Raw genomic sequence first — 23,395 nt, forward strand, 5'->3', positions numbered from 1 at the left:
TCTTTATGAACTACCCAGTCTCAGGTATTTCTTTATAGCAGTGCAAGAACGGACTAATACAATATGCGTGTGTGTGTCTTTATGGCAGAACAATTTATATTCCTTTGGATATATCCCTAATAATGAGATTGTTGGATTGAATGATAGTTCAATTTTAAGTTCTTTGGGGAATCTCGCCACATTGTTTTCCACAGAGGCTGAAGTAATTTACATTCCCACAGCAGTGTCTATAAGCATTCCCTTTTCTCCACAACCTCGCCAACATCTATTATTTTTTGACTTTTTAATAATATTCTGACTGGTGTAAGATGGCATCTCATTTTGATTTTGGTTCGCGTTTCTCTAATGGTTAGTGATGTTGAGCATTTTTTCATATGCTCTTTGGCTACGTGTATGTCCTTTGCGCGCTTCTTAATGGGGTTATTTTTTGCTTATTAATTTGCTTAAGTTTCTTATAGATTCTAGGTATTAGACCTCTGTCAGATGTATAGTTTGCAAATATTTTGTTCCATTTTGTAGGTTGCATGTTTACTCTGTTGATAGTTTCATTTGCTCTGCATAAGTTCTTTAGTTTAATTAGATCCCATTTGCCAATTTTTGTTTTTGTTGCAATTGCTTTTGGTGTCTTCGTTGTGAAATATTTGCCAGGTCCTATGTTCAGAATGGTATCTCCTAAGTTATCTTCCAGTGTTTTATAGTTCTGGGTTTTACATTTAAATATTTAATCCATCTCGAGTTGATTTTGTGTGTTGTATAAGGTAGGGGTTCAGTATCACTCTTCTGCATATAGCTAACCAGTTATCACAGCACCATTTATTGAATAGGGAGTCTTTTCCTCATTGCTGGTTTCATCAAAAATTAGATGATTCGTAGGTATGCGGCATTACTTCTGGGTTCTCTGTTCTGTTCCATTGATCTGTGTGTCTGTTTTTGTACCAATACTCTGCCATTTTGGTTACTGTAGCCCTGTAGTATAGTTTGAAGTTGGGTAACGTGATGTCTCCCGCTTTGTCCTTTTTGCTTAGGATTGCCTTGGCTATTTGGGCTCTTTTTTTCTTTCGTTTTTTTGAGATGGAGTCTCACTCTGTTGCCTAGGCTGGAGTGCAGTGGTGCAATCTCGACTCACTGCAACCTCTGCCTCCCAGTTCAAACGATTCTTCTGCCTCAGTCTCCAGAGTAGCTGGGATTACCGGCCTGCACCACCATGCCTGGCTAATTATTTTTGTACTTTTGGTAGAGATGGGGTTTTGCCATGTTGGCCAGGCTAGTCTTGAACTCCTGACCTCAAGTGATCCACCCACCTCGGCCTCCTAAAGTGGTGAGATTACAGGCACAAGCCACCACACCTAGCCCGAGCTCTTTTTTGAATATGAATTCAATATGAATTTTAAAATAGTTTTTCCTAATTCTGTGAAGAATGTCATTGGTAATTTGATAGGAATAGCATTGAATCCGTAAATTGCTTTGGGCAGTTTGGCCATTTTAATGATATTAGTTTTTTGTATCCATGAGCATAGAATGTTTTTCCATTTGTTTGTGTCATCTCTGATTTCTTTGAGCCATGTTTTGTAATTCTTATAGTAGAGATTTTTTTTTTACCTCTTTGGTTACGTGTATTCCTAGGTATTTTATTCTTTTTGTGGCTATTGTGAATGGTGTTGTGCTCTTGATTTGGCTCTTGGCTTGGATGTTGTTGGTGTATAGTAACCAATCAGTAATACTGATTTTTGTGTGTTGCTTTTGTATCCTGAAACTTTGCTGAAGTTGTTTATCAGATCAGGGAGCTTTGTGGAGAGACTAGATGTAGAATCATGTTGTCTGCAAATAGGGATAATTTGACTTCCTCTTTTCCTGTTTGGATGCTGTTTATTCTTTGTTTTGCCTGATTGCTCTGGCCAGGATTTCCAATAATATGTTGAATAGAAGTGGTCAGAAAGGACATTCTTGTCTTGTGCCGGTTTTCAAGGGGAATGCTTCCAACTTTTGCCCATACAATATGATGTTGGATGTGGATTTGTCATAGATAGCTCTTATTTTCAAGTATATTCCTTCAATGCCTAAGTTATTGAGGGTTTTTAACATGAAGGGATGTTGAATTTTATGGGAATCCTTTTCTGCATCTATTGAGATGGTCATGTGGTTTTGTTTTTAGTTCAGTGAATGGGTTGAATCACATTTATTGATATGCATATGTTGAACCAACCTTGCATCCCAGGGATAAAGCCTGCTTGATCATGATGGATTAGCTTTTTTATGTGCTACTGGATTTGGTTTGCTAGTATTTTGTTTAGGATTTTTGCATCTGTGTTTATCAAGGATATTGGGCTGAAGCTTTCTCTTTTTGTTGTGTCTCTGCCAGGTTTTTGGTATCAAGATGATGCTGGCCTCATTGAATGAGTTGTGGAGAAGTCCCTCCTCCTCAATTTTTTGAAATAGTTTCGGTAGGAATGGCACCAACTCTTCTTCTTTATAAATCTGGTAGAATTCAGCTGTGAATCCATTTGGTCTTGCACTTTTTTTGGCTGGTAGGGTTTTTATTACTAACTCAATTTTGGAACTTGTTATTGGTCTGTTCAGTAATTTAATTTCTTTCTGGTTTAGTCCTGGGAGGTTATGTGTGTCCAGAAATTTATCCACTTCTTCTAGATTTTCTAGTTTCTTTGCATAGAATTGTTTGTAGTAGTCTCTGATGGTTTTTTGTATTTCTGTGGGGTCAGTGGTAATGTACCCTTTGTCATTTCTTTTTTTTTTTTGAGATGGAGTCTCGCTCTGTCGCCAGACTGCAGTGCAGTGGCACGATCTCGGCTCATTGCAACCTCTGCCTCCCAGGTTTAAGCGATTCCCCTGCCTCAGCCTCCTGAGTAACTGGGACTACAGGCACACACCACCACACTTCGCTAATTTTTCATATTTTACTAGACACAGGGTTTCACCATGTTGACCAGGATGGTGTTCATCTCCTGACTTTGTGATCCCCCCATCTCAGCCTCCCAAAGTGCTGGGCTTACAGGCATGAGCCACTGCACCTGGCCCCCTAAAGGGGGGTTCTCCTCTCTTATTTTCTTTATTAGTCTAGCTAGTTGTCTGTCTTATTAATTTTTTCAAATAACCAGCTCCTGGGTTTGTTGATCTTTTGTATGGTTTTTAATGTCTCAATTTCTTTCAGTTCAGCTCTGATTTTGGTTATTTCATGTCTTCTAGCTTTGGGGCTGTTTTGCTCTTGCTTCTCTAGTTCTTCTAGTTGTGATTTAGGTTGTTCATTGGGGCTCTTTCTAAGTTTTTGATGTAGGCGTCTAGTGCTATAAACTGCCCTCTTAACACTGCGTTAGCTATGTCCTGACAGATTCTGGTATGTTGTATCTTTGTTCTCATTAGTACAAATACTTTCTTGTTTTCTTCCTTAATTTCATTACTAACTCAAAAGTCATTCCGTATGTGCCATGTGGCAATATGAAGTTGTTTTTGGGTGGAGAGTTCTGTAGATGTATATTAGGTCCATTTGGTCAAGTGTTGAGTCCAGGTCTTAAGTGTCTTTGTTAATTGTGTGCCTCAGTGGTCTTTCTAATACTGTCGGTAGGGTGTTAAAATCTACCACTATTATTATGTGGGAATGTTAGTCTCGTCATAGATTTTTTGTTTTTTGTTTTTTTTGAGCTAGAGTCTTACTCTGTTGCAACTTACTGTGGCACAATCTCAGCTCACTGCAAGCTCCGCCTCCTGGGTTCACACCATTCTCCTGCCTCAGCCTCCCAAGTAGCTGGGACTACAGGTTCCCACAACCATGCCTGGCTAATTTTTTGTATTTTTAGTAGAGACGGGGTTTCACTATGTTAGCCAGGATAGTCTCGATCTCCTGACCTCGTGATCCGCCTGCCTCGGCCTCCCAAAGTGTTGGGATTACAGGTGTTGATCATAGGTCTTTAAGAACTTCCTTTATGAATTTGGGTGCTCCTGTGTTGGGTATATATACATTTAGGATAGTTAGGTCTTCTTGTTAAATTGAACTCTTTACCATTGTGTAACACCCTTTATCTTTTTTATCTTGTTGAGTTAAAGTCCGTTTTCTCTTAGATTAGGATTACAACTCCTGCTACTTTTTGTTTTCCATTTGCTTGGTAGATTTTTCTGTATTCGTTTATTATCCACAATGCCTGTGGATGTCATTGCATGTGAGATGGGTCTCTTGAAGACCTATACCATTGGGTTCTCTTTATCCAGCTTACCACTCTGTGCCTTTTAATGGCGTATTTAGCCCAATTACGTTCAAGGTTAGTATTGATATGTGCGAATTTGAACTTGTGATGTTATTAGCTGTTTATTCAGATTTGTTTGTGTGGTTGCTTCATAGTGTCACTGGTCTATGTTCTTTAGTATGTTTTTGTAGTGGCAAGTCTTTTTCAATATTTGGTACTCCTTTCAGAACCTCTGGTAAGGCAGTTCTGGTGGTAATGAATTCCTTCAGCATTTGCTTGTCGGAAATGGATCTCATTTCTCCTTTACTTATGAAGCTTAGTTTGGCTGGATGTGAAATTCTTGGTTAGACTTTTTTTTTTTTTTCCTTAAAGAATGCTGAATATAGGGCCCCAATCTCCTCTGGCTTGTAGGGTTTCTGTTGAAAGATCTGCTGCTAGCCTGATGGGGTTCCCTTTGTAGGTGACCTGCCCTTTCTCTCTAACTGCCTCTAACATTTTGACCTTGGGGAATCTGATGATTATATGTCTTGGGGATAGTCTTCTTGTGTAATGTCTTGCAGGTGTTTTCTCCCTGCAGCATTTTCAAGTAACACCTGCCCTTTTCCAGCCTTAGTTCTGAGTTAGGTGAAAGGGAGAAGTACTTTGCATTAGTCCTACAGGTAACCGTCAGACAGGTTAGAACAGATGCACACAATAATTTATGAATAAGACATGCCCTGCTCCCTCTGGAACCAAGGACCAGAGTCTCACATTGGGAATGTGGCTGCAACTGAGCCATGACAGGGATAGGGCAAAGGCAAGTAAAAACACCAGACAGTTTTCCTACTGTTTTCAAGTGGCCTTTTTCTTTATTCAGCATTCACTTGCTTGTTTTAAACTTTAGACTATTTTTCAGAGCTTTGAGAAAGTTGGTTCTGACAGTTTCTGCATTTTTTTTTTCTTTTTTTTTTTGAGACAGAGTCTCAGAGTCGCCCAGGCAGAGTGCAGTGATGCGATCTTGGCTCACTGCAACCTCTGCCTCCCAGGTTCAAGCAATTCTCCTGCCTCAGCCTCCCAAGTAGCTGGGATTACAGGCACACACTGTCATGCCCGGCTATTTTTTGTATTTTAGTAGAGATGGGGTTTCACTGTGTTGCCCAGGCTGGTCGCGAACACCTGAGCTCAGGCAATCCTCTTGCCTCGGCCTCCCAAAGTGCTGGGATTATAGGCATGAGCCACTGTGCCCGGCCTCTGCATGTTTTTTGTATGTTTCTGTGGGAGGATGAGAGCTGGGAACTGCCTGTCCCACCATTTTTCTCTGCTTTGATGATTTTTATCTGAATCACTATGCTAGTGATTGTAAAATGATGATTTTATATTTCTGCAATGTCTTCTATACTTATTAGTTGGCATTCTATTTATTTCCTGTTTATTTTGTTTGTACTGATATGATTCAGATATTTTAACAGCATATTTTAAAATATAACTTATTGAGGTATAATGTATAGACAATAAAATTCCACCCTGAGTGCTCAGGTTGGTTACTTTGCTGAGTGTAACATGTCATAACCATATAATAACCACCTTAAGTCAAGATACAGAGCATGTTCCGCTTCCCAAAGAGTTCTCTTATGCCCCTTTGCAAAGGCTTTTTTAAAACTTTTTTTTTTTTTGTAAATTACAGATTTATAGGAAGTTGTAAGGATAGTAGCGAGAGGGCCCATGTATCCTTCATCATATTTCCCTCAGAGGTTATATCTTGTGTAAATACCATACAATATCAAAACCACAAAATTGACATTGGTACAATGTATATGTGTAGTTCTGTGTCCATTTATTACTTGTAAATTCCTGGAACCAGGACTTCGTGCTCCCCACTAGGCCTCTCTTTGATGCCACCCTGGCTGGGATGGGGAAGGGCGCCTGCTTACTACTCCCCAAGTGATCTCCACCAACAGGGAAGGCCTCACCACACTTGGGTGTGGTAGTCAGAGATCCACTCACCTCACTCTTCTCTGACACCCTGGCAGGGAAGGTGGGTTGAGGCATCTTGTTTTGTGAAGGTGGAAGTCCAGGGTCTTCAGTTGGCCTTTGCTGGTGGGGGTGGCAGTGCAGCTATTTCTGTGGTGTTAGGCTGGAGCAGTGTAGTTACTATCTAAACGTTTTGCTGTCTAAAAGTTGCTTGTCTTGCTAAGCTGCTGCTTTCCTGGTCCTTTGGCTAGAAAGAGCTGGCTTTTCTAGGGGGGCTTTCCTGGTTTATTCCTATTGGCATCTCCTCCAGCACCCAGTCTGAGATAATAAGACAAGAAGAAAACTCAGGGAACTCACTGCCGTGTCGTTCTGGGTCCTGAGGCCCCTAGCCACACTGCTTTCTTCTATCCACTTTTCAGAACCTTTTTATATCTGCTTTGTGTATGTAATGTCCAGGGTTTTTAGCTGTATTTGCAGAGGCAATAAGAAGAAGTGAATCTACTCTTGCAGTGTCTTCATTTTTGACTTAAATTTTAAAGATTTGGTTCACATTATCATCACATTTTCCTCCATAAGACAGTAATACCAGTTTATGTTCCTACCAGCAGTGTCTGAGAGTGCCTGTGGCCAGCACTGAGTGCTAGCCTCCTTTTCCATCTTGTTGATCTGACAGGCAGAAATGTGTGTCAGTGGTATTAATTTTTGTTTCTTTGGTTTCAAGTAGAGATTGAATATTTTTCATATATTTATGGGCCTGATTTTTCCCTCTCTTGTGAATTGCCTCTTCATGTCCCGAGAAAGAGAGAATTTAAAATAGAAAGTGAGGAGTAATATGTTGCTGTGTCAGTTAAGGCCCAACCAGGAGAAACTATAGCAATTATTGGAGCAGAGAATTTCATATCAAGTCAGTAACTAGGTACAAGGTTGTTAACTAGGTTATTGAAAGGGTAAAAAGGGAACATTAAAGTATTATGGAGGTAGCAACCACAAGAAGCAGCTACCACCAGCTGTAGGGCTGAAGAATCAAAGGGAAGATGTTGCAGTTACTAAAACTCTAGAGGTTAAGGAAAGTCCTCATGTAACTCAGAGCTTCATGGAGGGGCACCTCTTGGCTGGGGCTTTTGTCTTCAAGGGTGGGATATGATGAAGTTGCTTCTGCGGATTTTGGAAAAACTGCAGGCTGGAGTCAGCGGCTGCTCCAGGGCAGAACTGATCCGGTAAAGGAGCCCTGCTGGGGTGGTGTTCCTCAGAACAAGAAGGGAGATGAAGCAGACAGGGCGCAGGTGCAGATTTCCTGTGGCTTTCCTGAGACTCTCATGGAGCCACATGGCCAAGCGGGAGTGGGATTTGCTGAGTGCCAGCCAGGCCCCGCAGTGTGGAAGACCAGTGTGGAAGGTGAGCTGGGATCTGAAGTGCAAGAACATGATGATCAGCTCAGCTACCATTCCCTTAGGAGGTGTTGCCTTGGGGTAAATGTGGAGTGGGAAACATGAATTGGCTGTGCCTCTGGTTGTCTTGGGTCTTCTTTAATAGTTTCTCCTTTAATAGTTTGAACATCTTGCTACAGTGCATTTTAGTGTGAACATTGTTTTTGGTACAACATGGCTCCTAAACTATATTTTGCATATGGATGCTATCCCGGGTACTCTATGTCACTGCCTTTGTAGTATCATACAGAATTGGATATGAAGTTGTATACATGTACTTCACAGGGGAGACAGGGTTTTTCAAGAATAGTTCTGATTATGTCTGATGCTCTCTTTACTTTAGATCCTAATCCGCCTCGCATTCTCTCAGCTTAGTAAAGTGAGGCTTCAGTTATATTCGAATCAAGCTGGAGACCACCATCCGTGACCGCTTCTGCACACATCCCTCTTCTGACTTCCCTGTTTGTTTGTCCTGTTTGAATTGATTCTGAATGCCTAAGGATTGGGATCATATTTATCTTATGCATAGGACCTTGAGGGCACTTAGTAGTTGCTCAACAAATATTTGTCAAACATTGATAGCAACAACAGCAATCATATTTACTTTACATATAATCACTTAATTCTCATATCAACTCTGAGTAGTTGTTACCATATTCAATTCTGAGGTGAATATTTTTCTTATTGTAACATCTTTGAATTAGGGATACATTTTATAACCAGTGACATAACATCATTTTTTTTCTTAGTGGTAATGGAATAATGGTTCATGTTATAATTGATGGTGTCTTAGATTCAATTAAATGTGGTGTTATTCCCGCTTTATAGGAAACTGGGACACAAAGAGACAAAGTGACTTGCCCCAGGCCACACTGCTAGAGAGCGCCAGAGCTGGGGTGAAGGCCTGGCCTCTAGTTTGAGGGTCTTCCTCTTCACTGTTGCCTCCCTGCCTCTCTATACCTTTCAGCCAGCCCACCTGTCTCAGTCTCTTCCACCTTCTGTGTCTAGCTCAGACTTCACCTGCCATACCAGCCATTCTCGTCCCATGCTACTCTGCCAGTCAGCTGTCATTTCTTCTCCCCTCCCTTGAAACCCATAGCATTTCTTTTTGATACTTATTTTACCTGATTTTCTATGTTTTTATTTAATGGATTTGCCTTTTCCAAGTTATTCAGACTTCAAATCAGCTTGTAAGGTAGAAATCATACAGGTCAAAACTACCCAGGCGTACATTTTAGGAAGACTGGTTAGGTTTGGGTTTGCAGTTCAGTACACTCAGTTTTTTCTTCTACATTAGGCAAATCACTATTTCAGCATCAGATCAGCCCCAGATCATTAGTTACCAAATCAACAGTTATTTCAGCACCAAATCAGAACCACATGAAGTAGTCGCTTGTGTTTTGGAGCCATGTTACAGGAAAAATCCTAGTCTTCAACATTGGATGAGCTTGTTAAGTGTAACAGGATACCCTCTAGGAGACACACAGAAATGAGGCAGACTGCAGGAGGCACCTCTTCTGCTTAGAAAGCGCTGCCACACTGCATACTTCCCACTCTGGGGCTCAGCCTGCATGGGCATAGGTGGCAGCAGGCACGATGAGCTCTTTTCCAAGGCATTTGCTCATTGAGAGGAATGGCAATTGTTCTCCATTTTCAAAACTTAAAGAAAACTGGTTTTATTTTAACAGCTGTATTAAGATATAATTCACTTACCATATAATTATCCCATTCAAAGTATCTAACTCAGTTATTTTAAGTGTATTCATAGAGTTGTACAACCATCACCACAATCAATTTTAGAACAGTTTTGTCACTCCCAAAAGAAACTCTACGGATTAGCAGTAACTCCCTATTTTCCACAACCCTTAGTCCCAGGCAACATCTAATCAACTTTGTCTCTATGGATTTTTGCATGTACTGAACATGCCATATAAACGGAATCATAGAATATGTGGTCTTTGTGACTAGCTTCTCATGTAGCATAATGTGTTCAAGATTCATCTATGCTGTAGCATGTATTAGTACTTCATTTCCTTCTATTGCCAATGTTCCATTGTATGGCTGTATCACATTTTATATATCTGTTAACCATTTGATGGATATTTGGGCTGTTTCCACTTTTTTAGCTACTATGAATAGTGCTGCCGTAAACATTTGTCTACAAGTTTTTCTGTGGACATGTTTTTATTTCTGTTGGTTACATACTTTGTAGTGGAATGGTTGGATCAAATAGTAACTGTCTGTTTAACTTTCTGAGGAATGTTTGGACTGTTTTCCAAAGTGGCTGCCTGCACCACTTTACATTCGCACTAGTCCACCTGTGTCTGAGCAGATGGTGGCTTCCCCACAGTTCTCTGGCCTTTTCCCTCATGGTCACAAGGCATCCAGTCCTCACATCAGCACCTCAAGCAGGAAAGACACTTCTCCAGCCACTTCTGCTCATGTCTCATTGGCTGGAGCTGAGACCTGTGACCATCTCAGACCCGCCACCATAAAGGAGAGTAGGATTACCATGGTTGCACTAGATTGGGCACAACTTCCCCTGAGGCTGCCAGAAGAGCCTGCCTTTCCTGAGATCAGAGGCATGAAGTAAATGCCTACAAAACTACGGCTTCACTGGCATGAAGGAAGGTAGCAGCTTTAGAGGGGAGCGGCTGCAAGGAGGCCAGTGAACAGTGTGTACCCCAGGATCTTTACAGTCAAGACAGTGGAAGAGGCCAAGACAGACATACATGCATGAGACCTCTGTAGGTCTCAGACCAGCAGGGCCATTTCTAGCACAAGAGCTAGAAGCAGTAACACTCTGATTTGGCCTGAGGCAGTGGTAGCATTGAAGTGACAATATTCATTCTTGCCTGGTTTCATGAAGTAGAACTAGATCCCTGAAGTTTTTTCTTTAAGGGATTTTCCCCTGGAAGTGCATCCTCTAGGAGAACACTTAGTTGCAATCTGCTTGTTAGAAGACAGAGATGCATCTGCTAGCCTCCTGCCTTGTGTGTGGTTTTGGAGTCCAGTTAAGCAGCTGGTCATCAGCCGAGGGATCAGGACTGGAGCAAGGACTGCCTTGAGTCTGTAGAAAGATGCTGATCTGGAGAAGATGCTGCTGGCAGACCTGCTTTCAGAGCCAGATGTCAGTATCCTGTGCTCATGCTGTGAGGCCTACGTTCTCCCAGTACCCAACTCATTTCATCCATCTGCCTTTCATTCTTGCTCTTCCCTCCTTCTTTACCCTTGTCTCTCTCAACTTCATTTTCCCACTCTCTTTTTTAGCCTCTTGGAGCTGAGATCCAGAGGCCCAAAGTCTTTTTCTTTTCTTGCAGCAAACAGTATTATAGGAAGCCCTTGTCTTTGCCAGCAGTGAAGGGGAAAAGCCTCTGCTTGGAGGGTGGAGATTAGGGGAGGGTCTGGGAGTGTCACAGGAGAAATGAGAAACAGATGTAAGATCTGTGGCTGAGCCCAGTCAGAGGAGTTGGCGGGTGGGGAGAAGGAAAAGGAGGCTGGAATTTGGTGGTGGTAGTCATTCGTGTGTTTAATACTTTTGTGGCTTTACTGGTGTTCGTGAAGCAAACGGCTCCCAGCAAGGCAGTGAACAACAAGCCGATGATTAATTGCCCTTTTTAAATTGTAATTATGTCACTCACCAGAACCCGTGAACATTAATTCTCGATTTACAGAGTGAGTAATTGAATAATGAAGGGGCTGCCTGTTTGTTGTGCTGTGTTCTTACTCTTGCATTTCTACAGTGCCAGGCCCTTCTGTCTCTCCTAGTCTTTGGATGTTGCCCACTTCCCTGTTGGTTTTAGTGCCTGTTCTGGCCTCTGACTGTAAGCTGTCTAACATGACATTTCATTGACAGTGAGTAAGGCCCAGACCGATGTCATATGCTCTAGAGAAAGGGAGGCCAGCCGTTTCTGATTCCAATCCGATGCTGCCTTTCATTAAATTTCTTCAACGAAAGCCTGCTCTGCCTAACTCAAGCAAAATAATGTGAATTTGCTACAAGGATGCAGGGAAGCTCACAGAAGCAAAGAGAAAGTTGAAGAAGCAGGTCTTAGAAGAAGAGAGCTAGACCCAGGGTCCAGGGTGGGGGCACCAGTAGGCAGGTCCTCCCTGCAGGCACCACTCTAGAATGAATCATCTCCAGCGTTTCCAGTCTGCCATTTCACGCTTGATTGCTTCAAATTCCTGAGCAAGTCACACCCTTGGCAGTGGAGGGTGGAGCACTTTGACTGTCTTGCCAGGAATCAGGAATGCACACATTGTGGGAGGGAACAGTCATTCCTCCCTCCACCCCCAAAACACACATAATCAACAGGCCCTTACCAGAAGGGGAAATGGATGCTGGGCAGGCAGATGATTTTTGTATATGGTGTAAGGTAGGGGTTCAGTATCAATCTTCTGCATATGGCTGGTCAGTTAGTCCAGTACCATTTATTGAATAGGGAGTCATTTCCCCATTGATTATTAACTATAGTCACCATTCTATACATTAGATATCCAGAACTAAATTCATCTTATGTGTGAAAGTTTGTACTCTTTGACCTACCTCTTCCCTACCCCATAACCTTTGGCAACCACCCTTTGTTTCTCTAAGTTCTACATGTAAGTGAGATCATGTAGTATTTGTCTTTCTGAAATATGCTTATTTCACCTAGCATAATGTCATGTGATCATCTCAATAGCTGCAGAAAGCATTTGACAAAATTCAACATCCTTTCATGATAAAAATTGTCAACTTTCAGTATAGAAGAAATGTTCCTTAGTATACAAAGGCTACATATGACAAGCCCATAGCTAATGTTATACCGAATGGTGAAAGACTGAAAGCTTTTTCTGTAAGTTCAGAAACAAGGGTGCCCACTCTTGCCACTTCTATTCAATATAGGACTGAAAGTTCTAGCCAGAGCAGTTAGGCAAGAAAATGAAATAGAAAGCATCCAAATCAGAAAAGAAGAAGTTAATTGTCTCTGTTTGCATATGAAGTGGTCTTATATATAGAAGTTCCTAAAAACTTCACAAAAAAACTGTTAGAAGTGTAAAGTTGCAGGAAACAATATCAACATGGAAATATCAATTGCATTTCTATATACTAATAATGACCTATCTGAAAAAGAAATTAAGAAAACAATCCCATTTATATAGCATCAACTTTAGGTTTTGAGATGTTTTTCCATTAGTGAGGCTACTTGGTTTGGAGCCTCAGAGGCCTTTTTGATCAGCAGCTGTGATCTGTAAGGTAGAGGACTGCATGAGAGGTGCAGCAGCTTGGGGCCATGATCAGGCATGCAGGCCTGCCATTTTATGTGGTGGCGGGGGGGCCTGGTACACACTGGGATTAAATTCATGAGATTGTCCTTGTTAAGGAACTTAGATCAGAAAGAGATAAGTAATTCAATACTTTTTGGGGAGGGTAAGAGGGCACTCTTAATGTGAATAGGGGAGAATCTGTTTGAACCTTTTTTTGTATCCCCGCTGCACTCATTTTTCTGTTGACCTGTCCTGGGAGACACTATGCCTTGTACATGGAGAACTCTTGACAGCTGCCTGCAGGTAGCTTTCTGTGATAGTTAGTGGATGTGCTTGCCACAAATAGGATGGGCAGGAATCTATTTCACACCCCCCACTGACTCTTGGTTTTCTCTTCCCCAGTGGTGCCTATCTTTATTCTCCATAAGAAACCCAGGCTTCTATCAACATCTTGAACAACAGAAGTTCTCTCTGACCATAGTTCCACTGCTTTGCTCTTCCTGCTCTCTTTCCTATTGAACTTTCTCTTTCCTTTCAATGCATTCTGAAAACTTCCCTGTTCTCTCAGCCCAGCAGCCTCTTCCTCTTTCCTTTGTCTTCCTAACCAGGGCAGACCCCCTTGTCAGCCATTGTGGATTTCACTCTCCTCCCACTAGCACTCATTATACATAATATCTGCCCCCACTGCCTTGCTGCTGCTTTCTGCCCCCAAACTGTGGAATGTGGCTGGAGAAAGCTTTGGTGCTAATTTGCAGACTACCTGGTGTACTCCACACAGAACTGCCCAGCCTCAGCGCTGCTCAGCAGCAGCACCGTCCCACCCTCACTCATGCCCCATATAATTTTCCCACAGAAACTTTTCACACCTTTCCCTGTTCAGGCATCCCCCAGTGTCAGCAGATACCACTGCCTCTCAGTTCATGGAAGAGAAAAGGGGCCAAATAATCCGACCCCTCCTCCCCCAGTTTCACCCTTTCACATTAGTGTCTGTCTCTTCACTCACTATTTTCCTTTCGTACTTGTGATCCTCACTGGATTTTGAGAGGTTTTTCTTGGACCTTTATATATCAATTGTCATTCCTTTTGCTTGTATTTTTCATTTTCCCCTCTCTATTGATTTCTTTTCCTTAGCTTATATATTTTCCCAGGATTCTCAAAGTACTTTATGTATTTATTTTTTTTCCTGCTTCCAGTGGTTTAGAAGCTATGTATTCTTCTATTCTCCTTGTGATTATACTTATATATTTACAAAAGTGTTTAATTCCCATGTTTCCTTCGCCCAGTTTTTCTCCAGTAATGTCATCTTGCACAACTTGCACAGCCATCGTACAGCGTTTCTCAGCCTCAGCTCTGTTGACATTTTGGGTTGGATGCTTCTTTTTTGTGTGGCTGCCGGGTGGTGACTCTCCTTTGCATTATAGAAAGTTTAGCAGAATCCCTGGCCTCTTCTCACTAGAAACCAATAACACTCTTCTAGGTGTGCCAACCAAAACAATCTCCAGATGTTTCCAAATCTCCTTTAGGCAGCAAAATCACCCTGATGGGGGGGGGGTGGGGGCGGGAGAGAAAAATCACCCTAGTTGGAAACTACTCTGTGTTAGTTTTCTATTACTGCTGTAACAGATTACCAGTTGGTGGCTTAAAACACATGAACATTTTATCTTCTAGCTCTCAGAAGTCTGACAGTCACTCTAGCTCCCATAGGCAAGGGAAAGCATAACACAATGGTGTGAATAAAAGAAGGGGATCTTTGGGAGCTGCTTGTCACTAATGCTGTACATTTCCCTCTAAGCTATGCCTTAGCTATAGCTCATAGTTTTTTTTGTTTGTTTCTTTCTTTGTAAAATTTACACAATATAAAAAAACCATCTTAAACATTTTAAAGTATACAATTAACTAGCATTAAGTACACTCACCATGTTTTACAGCCATATCACTATGCATTTCCAGATTTTTTCATGATCCTAAACTCTGTATCCATTAAATAATAACTGTCCCCAATTAAATAATAAATGTCTCCATTTTTCCTCCCCCCATCCCCTGGTAACTTCCACTTTCTGTTTCTGTTTCTTTTCTTTTCTTTTGAGACGGAGTTTTGCTCTTGTTGCCTGGGCTGGAGTGCAGTGGCACGATCTTGGCTCAATGCAACCTCCACCTCCCGGGTTCAAGCAATTCTCCTGCCTCAGCCTCCCAAGTAGCTGGAATTACAGGTGTATGCCACCATGTCCAGCTAAGTTGCTGTATTTTTAGTAGAGATGGGGTTTCACCATGTTGGCCAGGCTGGTCTCCAACTCCTGACTGCAGGTGATCCACCCACCTTGGCCTCCCAAAGTGCTGGGATTATAGGCGTGAGCCACCATACCAGCCTCTACTTTCTGTTTCTATCAGTTTGCATATTCTAGTTACTTCATATAAGTAGAATTATATAGTATTTGTCCATCTTTGGCTTCTTTCACTAAGTATAACATTTTCGGGGTTCATCCATGTTATAACACATATCAGAATTCCCTTCCTTTTGAAGGCTGAGTAATATTCCATTGTGTATATATACTAGTTTGTTTATCCATTCATCCGTTGATGGACACTTGGGTTGCTTCTACCTTTTGGCTGTTGTGAATGGTGCTGCTGTGAATGTTGGTGTACAAATATCTGTTCAAGTTCCTGCTTTCAGTTGAATATATACATAGAAATCCATTATATGGTAGTTCTATATTAAACCTTTTGAGGGAACACCAAACTGTTTTCCGTAGCACTGCACCATTTTATATTTCCACCTGCCATGCACAGGAGTGCCAGTTTCTCCATGCAGCCTACAGACTTTTGATGTTTTATTATTTTATTTTCATTCAGTTCATGATTAAAATACTTCTTTTATATTTTTCTTTGAGAAATGAGACCTCCTCTTTGACCCATGGTTTGTTTAGAACTGTATTGTTTAATGTTCCAGTTTCTGGAGAGCTCCCTGTTATTTTTCTTCTGATTTTTAATTTAATACTTTGTGATCAGATAACATATTTTAACAATTTTAATTAATTTGAATTTTTAATGTTCATTTTATGAGCTAGGAGATGGTCTGTCTTGGTGAATGCTTCATGTATGTTTGAAACTAATGTTTATTGTTATGTGAAGTGTTCTGTAAATGTCAGATTCAAATTTTTATGGTGGTTGTTCAGTTCTTCTGTATTCTTGTTAATTTTCTGTCTAGTGGTTGTCTCAATTTCTGAGAGTTGTGTCGAAGTCCTCAGCTATAATTGTAGATTTGCCTACTTCTCTCTTCAGTTGTATTACATTTGTTCTGTGGGATATTTTGGAGCTCTGTTGTTTGGTGCATACACATTAAGATTGTTATGTCTTGGCAAGGAATTGATCCTTTTATCATTATGTAAAGTTTCACTTTTTCTCTGGTAATGTTCTTGACTTTAAAATCTTCTTTGTCTGGTATTAATATGGTCCATCTAGCTTTCTTTTCATTAGTATTCACATAGTATATCTTTTTCATACTTTATTCTACCTACATAAATTTGCTTGCTAGCATATAATTGGGTCTTTTTAAAAAAAAAACCCATTATAACAGTCTCTTAATTGGTATGTTTACACCATTTATATTTAATGTTATTAATGATATGTTAGGATTCAAGTTTGCCATTTTACTTTTTGTTTTCTGTATGCTTCTAATGTTTTTTATTCCTTTGTTTCTTCTTTCCAGTCTTCCTGTGGGTTACTTGAACATTTTGTAGTATTTTGTTTTAATTAATCAGAAGCGTTTTGAAATATTCTCTTTGCTTTGCTTTTTAGTGAGTACTGTATGGATCGTGATATACCTACCTATCTCAGTCTACTGTATCAACATTTTACCACTCCAAGTGGAATATAGAAACCTTACCACCAATTACATCCCTTTACCCTCCCCCAATAATGATGTGGGGTTGTCTTAAATATTACCTGTGTATATATTGAGAACCACATCTGACAGTGACACAATTTTTTGCTTTCAAATGTCAAACATAATTTTTAAAACTCAAGAGAAGCATTGCTTGTTGTATTTACACTTTCCATTGTTCTTTCTTCATTCCAAACATGTTCTAAGTTTGTTCTTTCATTTGTCCCTCCCTCCTTCCTTTCTTCCTTTTTAAAAATTATTTCGTTTCTATCTGAAGAACTTGTTTTAACAATTAGAGCAGGTCTCCTGGGAACAGATAGATGCCTTTCATTTTCCTTCACTAAGTCTTTACTTTTCTTTCTGATCCCTGAAAGATATTTTTACCAGATACAGACTGTTGGGTTAACAATTGCTTTCCTTCAGATTGTGAAAAATATTCTGCCACTTTCTTCTGGCCTCCATGGTTTCTGTTGAGAAATTCACTGTCATTTGCATAATTCTCCCATAGGTAACGTGTCATTCATCTCTTGTACTTTCAAGGTATTTTCTTTGTCTATATTCTTCAAAAATTTGATTTTGATTTATTTGTCTGGGAGTAGATTTCTTTGGGTTTATTCTATCTGGGGTTTGCTCAGCTTCTTGACGCTACAGGGTTTTTTTTCATGAACTTTGAGAAATTTTCAATCATTATTTCTGCAAGTATTTTTTCTGTATCTTACTTTTCTCCTTTCCTTTAGGACTGTAATGGTTCTTTGCATTTTGTGTTTCCCCCCCATATTTTTGTTTCAAACTATGATTTTTAAAAGTGTAGTTTATAGATATATGTATATACATACATATATGTTTATATATATTTACATTTATTTGTATAAGTTTACACTATCCATTAAGTAATTCCATTTTTATATCTATTTCTTATTTTTTAAATTGGGTTCATTTCCTATTTTGCTGGAGTGTTTTCTCCAGTAATCCTTTCAGAAAAAGTTTGGATCTTGTAAACTTTATTTTTTCACATCTAAAAATGTCTTTCATTTTCCAGCTGGTATATAAAACTTCTAGGACTTCTACGGCAAAATAATTTTAACTTGGTACTTTGAAAATATTCTCCTACTGTCTTCTGGTATCTGGTATTGCCAGCTCTTTCCCCTTTCTGCTATTGTTGGACTTCTTACAATAGTATCGTATTAGTTGTGTTCACCTCTGATGTCCCTGCTACAGTGTCTTGATATGAGGGACAGTGTCTACTAAACTTTGTAGATGCAGTCCCTAGGACAATGCTCAGTAAACTATATCAGCAAACATTTGTTACCTTGGATTGAAATGTGGGAAACTGAGCTCTATCTGGAGAGCCACGTCAACGGATAGATTTGGTCCTCTGGTCTTGCATATTGTTGATACAATTTTTTTTTTTTTTTGAGTGAAAATATTCTCCTAGCCATTTTTAGCTACAAAGAGGTATGCCTTTCCTGAGGGGCTGCAGGTTGCAGTGTTGTGAGAATGGGGAGTGTAGTTCATTCTGAGAGTGTGTCTGGCCTTATTGCTGGGGCTGGCTATCACAGCAGATAGCTGCCCATGTTTCCTGCCCACTAGGAGCTCATTCTCTGGTAGAGACATGCAGACAGGTTCCTGAAGCATAGAAGGACCTCAGTGTGAATCCCAGTTCTGTCATTTGTAAGGTGTTTTCCCTGAAACAGGGTATTTATTCTGTTTTTACCTCAGCTTTCTCTTGCATGAAATGAGTTTAGTAATTTCCATCATGCTGGTATGGAAAGCATTAAATAAGAAGGCATATATAAAGCACTTGGCATGTAATTGGCATTCAGTGAATTTTAGTTCTTTTTCCTTTTTTCTTTTGAACTCATTTGTTAGGAAGCTGGAGAGTTTTTCTTTCTGGCTGAGTTAAGAATTGGGCATAGCAAATGTGTTCATCTTCTCAGAATGTTTTCCAGGGTAATGTAACCTAGAAGCAGAAGATTCTGGTTAATTCTTGAAGATCCAACTCAAACCTAGAATTCTAGGATTTTAAGATTTTATGTTTGGTTTAGCTTTTTGGAAAGGAGAGTTCTTTTTCAATCTCTAGGTTTTCTGGGTTGGTGTCATCTTACCATATTGGCAAGGTAACTCGTATCCCTTGAAGGTTAAATAATGACACTCAGCATTACCTGGTGAGTAGAAAAACCAGTCCAAGGTTTTTTCATTAGGCCTGCCACTTCTCTCCTGACTTCTCTCCTTACTTCAGGCCGCTCTTCTCCATCACCCAGAGAGAACATTCTCAAGGGAAGCCAGGATGGTTTACTTACCCTTCTGCTGGGCTTCTCCATTTATGTTAGAGGAGCCTTCTTGCTTTGGGCAAGGAGAACGGGTATGTATTGGAGGTAAGAGCTCACTCAGGTGATGGCTCACAGTTGGTTTCAGTGGTGGGGTTTGCAGGAAGGGTGGTGACTTCATCTCTTCCCTGATTTTTGTTACAGGAGGCACTCTTACTGGCTAGTGAAATGCATATTCTTGGCCGGGTGTGGTGGCTCATGCCTGTAATCCCAGCACTTTGAAGGCTGAGGAGGGAGGGTTGCTTGAGCCCAGGAGTTCAGGACAAGCCTGGGCACCATAGTGAGACCCCGTCTCTACAAAAATATAAAAATAAAATTAGCCGGGCATGGTGGTGTACACCTGTGGCCCCATCTACTCAGGAGGCTGAGGTGGGAAGATTGCTTGAGGCTAACAGTTCAAGGCTTCAGTAAGCTGAGATCATGCCACTGCACTCCAGCCTGAGCAACAGAGTGAGAGACCCTGTCAATCAATCAACCACTAATTCAAATCAATGAAATCAGTTAATCAAATGAAGGTTCCTTTCCCCCCAGGATTGCCTGCTCACCTCTCCTCCACTCTCACTCCTTTGGAGTAGTTTCCAGTCAAGTGTTTTGACATCTTCTTGGGGAACATCTGTTCTTATAACTTAGGTAATTTTTCCAAAAGAAGGATTTAAATCTCTGAGAATCGTCATCCTCGTCCGCACCATGGAGTATCGGTGTACAGTGGCTCCCAAGGCTGTACAGCTGGCCCAGATATGCCCCAGGGAAGGCCTCTGCCAGCATTGTGCTCCTGGGGTTAGGACTGTGTGTGATTTGAACAATGGAAATGTCAGAGTCCTTCTGTTAGTGCGCTATGGAGATGGCGCCCTGGAGAGGGTTTCTGTGTGGAGATGGACTCCACCGCACATGTACTTGTAAGGGTTTTAATTTAGGCCCACTCGAAGCCTCTGTGGCTGAACTTGAGCTTCCTTGCCCTCCACTCTATCTCCGTAGTCCTCACAGTGGTCCTGAGAAGTCAGGGTAGGATCAGAGAATCCTTGGGTGCAGGGTCAGGATGCCCTTAGGTAGAACTCTGCCAGGGAAGCTTTAGGAAAGCTGGCGCTCCCAGTGGCTTTTCTACCCCGTCTTTTGCCTATTCCTTGCCCTAGGCTTAGTGTTTTTCAGAGGCTTAGATGGATAAATTGCATCTGGCCCTCTTACCCCTGGAGGTGGAAGAGTGAGTGGTGCCTCAACCTCTGGGTCTCTCATACTGTGTCTCTCTCTGCAGGGTGTGCAGGAGAGTGGCTGTCTGAGGCTCTCTAGCCTGGCGGGCAGGGAGAGAGGGTCACCGCCTGGGCATGTGGAAGCATTCTATGTGTTGCTTTAGTGGGGAAAACCTTGTGTTTTCTCTTGCCATGAATGCTAGGGAGAGATAGTGAGGATTGTTGAAAGACCACATAAATGGACCTACCTAAGACAGGGGAGCAGGGCAAGAAACTAGACTTTCTAATTTGACATAGAGCTTCCCCGGAAGTCATTTTCCTAAAAATACTGAAAAGACCTTGAGTTGCTAATTTAAGGGAGGTAATCTCCAGATTTGTCTGTTTCTAGTTATTGTTCCCACTTATTTATAGATGGAAAATGTGGTGTCCCAGGTGTGAGCTGAGGCCCCAAGTCTACCGTGGGACTTCAAGAACATTTTTATTGCCTATCTTGGGACCTTTTTTTTTTTTCCAAATGTATTTTTTTAATACAGCAGTGACACATGCTTTAAAAAGTTAATACATATTTGTTAAAAACTTAAAAATCCCGTGAAGTGTTTAAAAGAAAAAGTGAGTCAGCCTCCCTCTCCTTGCCCCCAGGGCCACTCCCAGGATCACTGTGGAGGAGTGGTTGATGGGAATTGTTCTGGAGGCTCCTGACCCAAGCTCTGCCGCTCGGCCCCCCTCCCCGCTGGTGTGGTGTGGCCGTGTGAGAAGGAAGCGGGAGAAGAGTAACAGGGCACCTCTGTGCCAGTGTCTGGCTCCAGTCCTCCTTGTCGAGGGAGGGTTTAAGAGTAGATGAATGATCTCCCCCGACTGTGCTGTTTCCTTCCCAGGCCTTGTGCTGTATGTGCTAATGTGCATTTCACCAGATTTCCCTCTCTTGTCTTTTTAAAAAGTTTGTGATTTTTGCTTCACAGTTTGAAGCACAGAATTATAACAGAGGGGTGGCGGGAGGGAAAACCAAGTGGTGCACTGGAGGTTCCGTGGGGGCACCAGTGCAGCAGGGTGACAAGGCACATGAGTCACTCAGGCTTCCTGGGCCAGGGTGTGAGAGGAGTGCTGAGTAGTGAGATCTCCGCTTCATCTCCAAAGGCGAGATAAATGGAACTTCTGAATGCTGGTTCTTGGAGTGGCTTTTATTCTTTGACCATCCACTTAGAGATGGAGTGGGAGACACCTGGAACTGCTGAAACCTTGCTGTTCTTCAAACAACGAAAGTGATTTCATTAGAGACTTTCTGCTGAGGTTCCTGGGGTCTGTATTGCCAGCCCACTTCCCTTGCTTTCAGGATGGGCCACAGTTTGATCTGGAAACTAAATGCGCCCTTTTCAGTGGATACGGTTCTCTTTTCCCCGCTGTTTTTCCTTTGCGGCAGGCCTAGTCATGATGCGAGCATCCTCTCGGCTCCCTGACGGCACTTGCTCTATTATAGCAGGGTGCCCCTGCTCTGTGGCTGTGGAGCTGCTCCGGGACCCTCCTGCCAGCCTGTGGGCTCCTCAAAGCAGCGGCTGGGCCTGAGTCACCTTCTTGTCCTCCTGGACTCTTCTGGTCAGAGAGGACCTTTGATGGTCACAGATAGCCAGCCGCTCAGCCACTGAGACCAGATGTTGGTTGAATTTCGCAGGAATTGCAGCTCAGTCTGCCTTGCCTCTCAGTCCATGTGGGCTCCAGTGCCTGATTCATCCAGGCTAAAAAGATTTGTAGTTGCTGAACATTCTAAGGCCTTTTGTGCCTTGGTCGGTTGCTTTTGTATCCTGGAATGTTCCATTTTTCTTTCTTCCCCAGGTTAACAGGAAAAGTTCCAGGATTGGCTTAAATGTACCTTCCTTCAAGAAAGCTGTCTATGCCCTCTGTTGCTGGCGAGGTGTTCCCTTGCACGAATCTCCATGGCTCCTGGACTTTTGCATTACCAGGCTTGACCCTTTGCTAACATAGTGGTTTGTTTCCCATTTCCTGGAGTGCAGCTTCCTTAAAGGCAGAGTCTGTGTTTTTGTCCTCTCGGAATCTCTAGCATTTATCCAGGAACTTGGTGGGGACTGAAAAATAAAAAGGTGTTGAACCAGTGAAGGAATCACTCTTGTCTCTAGCTGTACTCAACAGATGGGTATGGCCACTGCAAGCTGAAAAATATACTTGCAAGAGACAGTGGTGTAGAAAGCCAAGGACAAGCCCAGAAGGAGTGCTTATTAGATGATAACTGCTAGGGCAGGACCTCAAGATGCCTTAACAAACTACTGATGTATTTATTCAACACTCTTCTGATAAAATGTATTCGTTTCTTAGTGATCTAGTCATATTTATTTTCAGAGTACTCCCGTGATAAAACGTGGATCCATCTTACTTTAGAAAACAAACAGGACGTGAAGAGATGGCCATCCAGGTGGTCTTTGTGTCAGGGCCGGAACTAGGGATGAGCCAGCTTGTCCTGACTCTGGAAGCAGAGATTCTCAAAGCTCGCGTCGCCCCACATTCCTGGGTGCCTCTCGTGAACCCCACTGACAATGTCACAGCATAGCTACAGTGCTGGGGGGATGCCTGATCTCTTTGCCTGGTGTCCTTTTTCTCCTGGGTTGGGGTTAGGGGAGAAAGTCAAACAGAACAGCAAAAAGAAGAAAGAAACACCCAGAATACCACGGCCTAGAGAAAAAGAAGACTGTGCCATCTTGGTCTCTGTCCTTCTAAATAATACTAGAGTTTTGGGTCATATTTCATACACTGTTTTGTAAACAGTCTTTTTCATTTAGCAAAACATTGTGGATATTTTTCTTGTTCGCAAATACAGGTCTACCCATCATTTTTCAAGTTTGCATAGTATTTCATAATTGGATATGCATAATTAATTTAACCAATTATCTATTATTACACACTTATTTCCTGTTTTTAATGTTAAAATCAACACTGTGCCAAATGTACATCTACATCTTTCCTTCTTTTGTCCATTATTTTCTTAAGGTTATATTTTTAGAAATCATCAACTCATATGCACATTTAAAATTGTGATATATATTAGATTAGTCTGTAGGAAAGATAAAACTCAATGATTGTAAAGGTGTGAGACTTGAGGGCATCTGGGCTGTGTGCTGTAGAAGGTATATTGAACATACCATTTCTCTTTGCTCCGTTCCCAAGCCCAATTAAAAGGAGA

General features: G+C 41.6%; 1 protein-coding gene across 4 annotated transcripts in view; it reads left to right on the forward strand.

Annotated features, from left to right (window-relative positions):
• The window catches only part of CHCHD6 (coiled-coil-helix-coiled-coil-helix domain containing 6), a 238,825-nt gene that overhangs the window by 64,532 nt on the left and 150,898 nt on the right, over positions 1 to 23,395 (forward strand). The gene's annotated exons all lie outside the window — the stretch shown is intronic.

This window comes from Chlorocebus sabaeus, chromosome 22 (assembly GCF_047675955.1).
Source record: "Chlorocebus sabaeus isolate Y175 chromosome 22, mChlSab1.0.hap1, whole genome shotgun sequence".
NCBI classification, from domain to species: Eukaryota; Metazoa; Chordata; class Mammalia; order Primates; family Cercopithecidae; genus Chlorocebus; species Chlorocebus sabaeus.